This window comes from Stomoxys calcitrans, chromosome 3, assembly GCF_963082655.1.
Source record: "Stomoxys calcitrans chromosome 3, idStoCalc2.1, whole genome shotgun sequence".
Taxonomy (NCBI): Eukaryota; Metazoa; Arthropoda; class Insecta; order Diptera; family Muscidae; genus Stomoxys; species Stomoxys calcitrans.
Genome location: NC_081554.1, coordinates 187,008,892 through 187,017,240, shown reverse-complemented (window position 1 = coordinate 187,017,240; position 8,349 = coordinate 187,008,892).

The following is an 8,349-nucleotide window of genomic DNA, read 5'->3' as shown; positions in this document are numbered from 1 at the left end:
GGAATCTTTTACTTAGTGATAAGATTAAGAATATAGATCGAAAAGTTTTGATGGCTCATATCTAGCTGTAGTGAATTACCTGCAATAAAGTTACTGAACAATAACATTTTTATACCCACCATCATAGCAGGGTGTATACTAATCTAGTCATTTCGTTTGAAACACCTCGAAATATTGATCTGCCACCAAATTTCTTATTCAAAACAGCAAAAATGTTTGCTAAAACAGCAGTTTTGTCTGCTGAAAATGGCCTAGACTTTTCAGCAGTAAGCCTGCTATTCTGAAATTGCAGTACTACTGCTGTAATGGCAGAACTACTGCTACAATCGACTTCCGCGTTTGACATCTCGAGCGCCTGGAAGCCGCATTTTCTGTCCGATGAGGCGTAGTGTTCTGTTACAACAATTGAGCCAAGTATAGTCCAAATCGGTCTATAACCTGATATAGCGCTCAAATAAACTGATCTCCCGATTAGACATCTTGAAATATTAATGTTTTATAATCTAATATAGCTCCCTTATAAACTGATCTTAAAGTTTCAGGTATGGAGCTCCAGGAAGCAATTTTTGTTTTGTTACGACTAGTAACAATTGTGCTAAGTACGGTCCAAATCGGTCTATAATTTGATCGTATAAACCCGTATAAACCGATCTATCGATTAGCCATGTACAGCTGCAGGAAGCTAAAATTTTTGCCTGATTTGGCAGAAATTCGGTACGCAGATTAAAATTATGCCCTTCAACTTTGTTTTTATACCTTCCACCATAGGATGGGGGTATACTAATTTTGTCATGCTGTTTGTAGCACCTCGAAATATGAAACCTCGATGGGGTCTCACCCCATAAAGTATATATATTCTTGATCGTCATGTAATTTTAAGCCAATCTAGCCAAGTCCGTCCGTCCATCTGTCTGTCAAAAGCACGCTAACATTCGAAGGAGTAAAGCTAGCCGCTTTTTTTTGCACAAATACTTCTTATTAGTGTAGGTCGGTGGGGATTTAAATTAGCCAACCGATCTTGGGTCTTGACTTCTTAAGCCTGTAGAGGGCGCAATTATTGTCCGATTTGACTGAAATTTTGCACCTGGTGTTTTGGTATCACTAGCAACAACTGCCTCATTTAGGGTTCAAATCACTCCATGTTTTGATATAGCTTCCATATAAACCGATCTTGGGTCTTGACTTCTTGAGCCTCTAGAGGGCGCAATTCTTATCCGATTGTAATGAAATTTTGCATTACGCGTTTTGCTGTGACTTCAAACAATTGTGCTAAATTAGGTTCAAATCGGTCAATAACCTGATATGGCTGCCATATAAACCGATCTTGGGTCTTGACTTCTTGAGCCTCTAGGTCGCTATTCTAATCCGATTGAAATGAAATTTTGCACGACGTGTTTTGTTATGATATCCAACAACCGTGCCAAGTATGGTTCAAATATGTTCATAACCTGATATAGCTGCCATACAAACCGATCTTGGGTCTTGACTTCTTGAGCTTCTAGAGGGCGCAATTCTAATCCGATTGGAATGAAATTTGCAGGACGTGCTTTGTTATGATATCCAACAACTATGCCAAGTATGGTTCTAATCGGTTCATAACCCGATATAGCTGCCATATAAACCGATCTGGGATCTTGACTTCTTGAGTCTGTAGAGGGCGCAATTCTCATCCGATTTGAAAGAAATTTTTCACGCGGTGTTTTGGTGTCACTTCCAACAACTGTGAAAAAATGGTTTAAATCGGTTTATAACCTGATATAGCTGCCATATAAACCGATCTTGTATCTTGACTTCTTGAGCCTCTAGAGGGCGCAATTCTTATCCGATTGGAATGAAACGTTATGATATCCACCAACCGTGCCAAGTATGATCCAAATCGGTTCATAACCTGATATAGCTGCCATATAAACCGATCTTGGGTCTTGACTTCTTGAGCCTCTAGAGGGCGCAATTCAAAACCGATTGGAATGAAATTTTGTTCGACGGATCTTCTTATGACCATCAACATATGTGTTTATTATCGGTCTATAGCCTGATACATATAAATCGATTTCTTTATTTTACTTCTTATTTTTCCTAAGAAGAGATGCCGGGAAAAGAACTCGAAAAATGCGATCAATGGTGGAGGGTATATACGATTCGGCCAGGCCGAACTTTGCACGCTTTTACTTGTTTTGTGTAAATTTTTATCAGAATACATGGTAGTGGGTTTCTCGGATGCGGCCTGGCCGAACATAACTCGTTTTTATACCCATCACCGAAGACCCCATCCTTCGCTCTCCGGTGGTGGGTATTCATTTTGTCATTCCGTTTGCAACACATCGAAATATCCCTTTCCGACCATATAAAGTATATATATTCTTGATCAACGTTAAAATCTAAGACGATGTAGCCGTATCCGTCCGTCTGCTCGTCTGTCTGTTAAAATCACGCTCCAGTCTTTAAAATTAGAGATATTGAACTGAAATTTCGCACAGATTCGTTTTTTTTTTGTCTATAAGCAGGTTAATTTCGAAAATGGTCTATAACGGACTATTCCTTGATATAGCCCCCGTATAGACCGATCCGTCGATTTAGGGTCTTAGTCCCATTAAAACCACATTTATTATCCGATTTTGCTGAAATTTGGGACAGTGCGTTATGTTAGGTCAGTCGACATTAATCTTTAATTTGGCTCAGATCGGTTCAGATTTGGATATAGCTGCCATATAGACCGATCTCTCGATTTCAGGTTTTGGGGCTATAAAAAGCGCATTTATTGCCCGATTTTGCTGAAATTTTGGGAGAGTGATTTGTGCAAGGATCTTCGACATCTTTCTGCAACATGGCTCAGATCGGTCCAGATTTAGATATAGCTGTCATATAGATCGTTCCGCCGATTAAGGGTATTAAGCCCATAAAAGCCTCATTTATTATCCAATTTTGCTGAAATTTGAGACAGTGAGTTATGTTAGTCCAGTCGACATCTCTTTATAATTTGGCTCAACTCGGTCGAGATTTGGATATATCTGTCATATAGACCGATTTTTCGATTTAAGGTTTTGGGCCCATAAAAGGCACATTTATTGTCCGATTTTTCCAAAATTTGGGGCAGTGAGTTGTGTTATGCTCTTCGACATTTTTCTGCAACTTGGCCCAAATCGGTTCAGATTTGGATATAGCTGCCATATAGACGGATGTCTCGCCCCATAATAGGCGCATTTAGAATCCGATTTCACTGAAATTTGACCCAGTGTCTTATGTTAGGCTTTTCGACATCCGTGTCGTATCTACTTCAGATCGGTTAATTTTTAGATATAGCTATTAAAAAGACCAATATTTTGTTATATACAATTGAACAATGACTTACACATATTAGTATTTGGTCCAAATAGGAACATTTTTCGATATAGCTGCTATGGGGCATAAGGCATGAATTTTTCACCAGATTTTGACGAAAGGTGGGTTACATATATACCCAAAGTAGTGGATATCCAAAGTTCGGCCCGGCCGAACTTAACGCCTTTTTACTTGTTTTCTTTACCCTAGCCATTACAAAACAAATTAATTTCACCTCTCACAACTTTGAACGGTAGCTGTGTGTGTGTCTTCTATTCAGTTACTTTCAATGTGAGCCCTCGAAAGTACTGCTCTAAATGTAAAATACGCCAAGCAATCATTTTATGCTCATCGGCAAAAAACACTTACTAAAGCTCAACCAATTTAATGGAGTATTTTCTGTTTTGGGCGTTGAGAGTCGTAAATAAGAGCGATTGCTAGTACGAGGAGTGAGCTTGCCCTTCGCTGCATGTCTAAATTGTGCAGTTATTCTTAAAGCGGCTTCATACTGTTCTCTGGGGTGCTGATTTTGATTTACATCGACTCAGATTTAGATATGATTCCCAAAAGTAGTTTTTTCCAATTTTTACTAATACTGCATTAATTTGGTAATTTTTTAATCGATCCTCACGAAATTATGCACAAAAGTTTATCTTATGACTCTTCGAAACTGTGGTGAATTTCACTGAAATCGGTTCAGATTTAGATATATCTCCCATATATAAGCACCTCAGGATTTTCACCTTAAAGGGCTTTTGCAACGCATTCATCATCTAATCTTCTTAAAATTATGCATATCGATACCTTCTTGACTCCTACAATATGTACGGAAATTCGTCGAATTGGTCGAAATTCTACATTTAAAGTTCAAGAAAATTTTAGTTTCCACGACTTAGCCTGCATAACCAATGTAGTGTAGGATATCAAAAGGTTGGCTTTGCCCGACTTAAGCCCTTCCTTATTTGTTAGGCTTTATTGTTGAGAAAATTTGTGCATAAGCCATGGAATTAAGTCATTGAGATTAGTCTATCTTAGTTTCCCATATATATAACAGTAAGAAAACGCTCCCCTATGAGGAGGAGAAAAACATTGGTGGGAAATATCCACAATATCAATATGCAGATATTGAAACCACAAAATTTGGTACCATCCAAGCATGCTTATCTGTTAATATGCCAAAATGAAATACTCTCACCTTTGTTTATCTGGATCTATTCACCAGCTTTTGACCTTGTGCAATGACCGTAACACCAAACAAAGTTTTCAAAAGGCCTTTTTACATTAGACCATTTTCTTTTGTCCATTATTTTGGTATTGTAAAAATATGTTATTTTTGTTTAAAATACTGGACAAATCTCTTGTTTCACGCGCAACCAAAAACCAAAGACATGTAAGTAAATGCTGAACTTTTTACAAAAGCAAAAAAAAAAAAAAAAAACAGCAGCCTACAATAACAAATTTTAATTATAAAAATTGTTTGGACTTTTAACAGCCCCCCAAGGTATACTTTAAAAAATCCCCATTAATACAAACATAAATATTGTGTACATGAGCGTTGGTTTTTTTTCGCTTATTGCTAAAAAAAGAGCAAAAAGAAACAAAAAATGAAAATTTAAGATATTTCAAAATTGCCCAATAAAGTCTGAGCAGCAAACCAAACAAAGTTATGTAATTTCTCTACTGAATTATCAGTCAAAACAAAACCACTAAAAAAGTGAACAGCCAGAAAAAGGCAAGCAACATTGTGTATGAAAGCGAAAGTGAATGGATTATGGAAATAGAATTTGTTGACTGCGTGTGTGTGTGTGTGTTGCAGGAAATTCACAACATTAATCATAGGGGTTTGGTTGGTTGGTTTTCCGTTTTTTGCTTCATATATTTGAAGATATGCTTTGGTTTTTGCCCCCTGGCCCCTAAGTGATATGCAACATTTTTGCTCTCAAGGTTATTTGCAGATGAATAATCTTAACATAAACAAAACGCCCTGAACGCAGATATGTATGTATGTACATTGTTGTAGATTGTTGTTTTTTTTTTCTTCTTTTTGGTATATGTGGTACAAAGACATACGGGGAACAGATGTTGAAAAGTTTTCTGTTTGTGAAGTATTGAGAAATTTTTGAGTTTTTTGGTTGAATTCTTTTTGTGGTTAACACAAAACGAAGGCAATGCTCTTATCAATGATACTGTTACATGTAAAATATTCATATGACTTTATGATGTGATAGCTATTCATGGATAACCTTGAAATTGAGAAATGTAGCCTTATTTTAGGCAATTCTTTTCAATTGACAAAAGGTTATGTGGGACTAAAAATTCTTTTATATTGCTTGCTAATAAAAAAGCTTATATTTTTTGCTAACTAGTCCTTCGCCTATATGATTTTTTTTTAATATGATTATGAAACCTCAAAAAATTTGTATTAAAAATATTTTTGCCTTACTTTGCCAACATTTGTTTGTTAACACCTTGTTCTCGGAGAATTTGTAAAGGCTGACCAAGTAATTTCTATGAAAAACCAATATTTTTTTTATTCATAGCAACAGAATATACAAAGGTATATTTTTTTCAAACAACACACAGCTGCCTTTGTATTGTTTATGTTTGTATTATTTGCGCCTTTGAGGTATGCTTTATTTTTGTCATTATGGTATAAAACCTAAGAAATAATTATGTGGCTTAAGTTTTTTTCGCATTGGATTACATCAGGGTGTAACCCAGAGAAATTTTAATGAAAATTGATTTCAATTTCAATTTGCGCCTTTGGGATATGCTACATTTTTTATGAAATGGCTACATTACAATATTTATACCCTACACCACCACTGCGGTACAGGGTATTAAAACTTTGCTCATTGGTTTGCAACTATAAGATGTAGATGAGAAAGATCTATTGATAAATATATCGATCGGCTTAGAACCACTTCCCGATTCGATTTAGCTTTGTCCGTCTGTTTGTCTATCTGCCTGTCCATGTATTTTTGTTATACAGGTACAGGTCTCATTTTTTATTCTCTCTTTTTACGGTCCAAGGAGGAAAACTATTGATATAAAAAAATCGAATCAGATTTAGATATAGCTCCCGTATATATCTTTTAACCGATATGGTCTTTGAAGGCCGAAGTCGCTAAAATTTTAGTCCGATTTTGACAAAATTTTGCACTATGTGTTTTATTTAACGTCACAATGCTTGTGCAAATTTAATAAAAAACGATTCAGATTTAGATATAGCTCCCATATATATTTAATCCGATATGGCCTTATTAGGCTGTAGTAGCCATAATTTCCGATCCAATCTTTATAAAACTTTCCGTGACATGTTTTATTTAATCTACCAATACGTGTGCAAAATTTCTTCATAATCGGATGAGATTAAGATATAGCTGTCATACAAAGCTTTCAGCCGATTTGGTTTGTGAGGGTGTAGAAGCCACAATTTTGGTCCGATCTTTACAAAATTTTGACATCATAAAATGTGTGAAAAATTGTATACAAATCGGTTCAGATTTAGATATCGCTCTCATATATATCTCATATCTGACATGGCCTTTATGTCGTTGTTTTTGTAGGCACATTTTCATGTGGAGTGGTCAAGCTCCTGAAGGTGGGCAAGCTCGTTCCGGTCCAAAGGAGCGAACGCCGCTGGAACTCCCCTTGTCGTATCCAGGATCACAGGCACTCAGAATTTGTGCAAAAGCCGGTGCTGTCCGACCTCTCACTGAGACTCTCCGCTCGATACCGCTGATTGTCCGGGACTGTAATTGCAGCTACTCCATACGGAGCATTCCACTATCCGTAACCTGCGGACAGGGGTAGAAACAGGTTTCAAGTTTAAGCTCAATGATAAGGGGTCTCCGTTTTACAGCCGAGTCAGAACGATGTGCCGCAGTGCGACGCCTCTTTGGAGAGAAGTTTTACATGGCATAGTACCTCGCAAATGTTGCCAGCATTAGGAGGGGAAAATCACCGCTAACAACTTTTTCTTATGGTCTCGCCAGGATTCGAGCCCAGGCGTTCAGCCCCATAGGCGACATGCAAACCTCTGCGCTACGGTGGCCTCCTGCGGACGCGCCCGGTTTTCTTGCCCCTTTTAGGTAGACTTTATTATTTGAAGCAAAAAGTCTTTGGAAATGCTTCATTTTTCGTCAGACTGTGTTTACATCAAACAAAGAAAGAATAGTTTCCAGTAGAGGTAGCTGATATCCAGGAAGCGTTTAGATAATAAATTCGTAAAATATTTAGTTCGACATTTATATTGCGCCTTTTAGGTAGGCTTTGTATTTGCATTTACTAAATTTCCCATGAAAAATTTCTCAATAAAGAATAGGAACAGCGTCTACTTCTCCCATATCAATGAGTGCACTCCGATTAAAGTTTAAGCTCAATGATAAGTGGTCTTCTTTTTTATGTTGAATTCGAACGGCGTTGCGCATTGCGACACCACTTAGTAGAGATGTTTTAACATGGTAGGATACCTCACGAATGTAGCCAGCATTATTTAAGGGATAACCACCGTTGAAAGTTTTTCGGATATTCACGCCGGAAAAATGAAAAATTGTTTTCTTTTTGTCGCAACAATTTTAGATTAAATAGCAAAAGCTGGAGTTTTGTATACCCTTCTTAATGAATCCCATTTTCAAGTTCATTAGACAATTTCTATAAAAGAGTAAAAATATGAAATCCTAAGCAAATCGTATTGGAATTGGGTCCTTCAGCAGCCTTATCTTTCCAATCAGAGTACGTGTTTATGTGGCCGATATATACACTTTTAAACCAATGTGGATTATGCAGATATTATAACTCACAGGAGAATGTTAGCCGAAACGGATAAAAATTGAGTTCAGTTCAAGATTCAAGAAGTTTTAATATAAGATCAACTTGTAGAGGGAAGCTGTATAAGTTTAGTTTAAGGCATAAGTATGCCTTTGTCGCCATTTATTAACCAAGATAATAACATATTTAAATAAATTACGAAAAAGAAAATTTTTAAGTAAAAAGGCTTTTTTTGGGATTGCGCCTTTGACATATGCT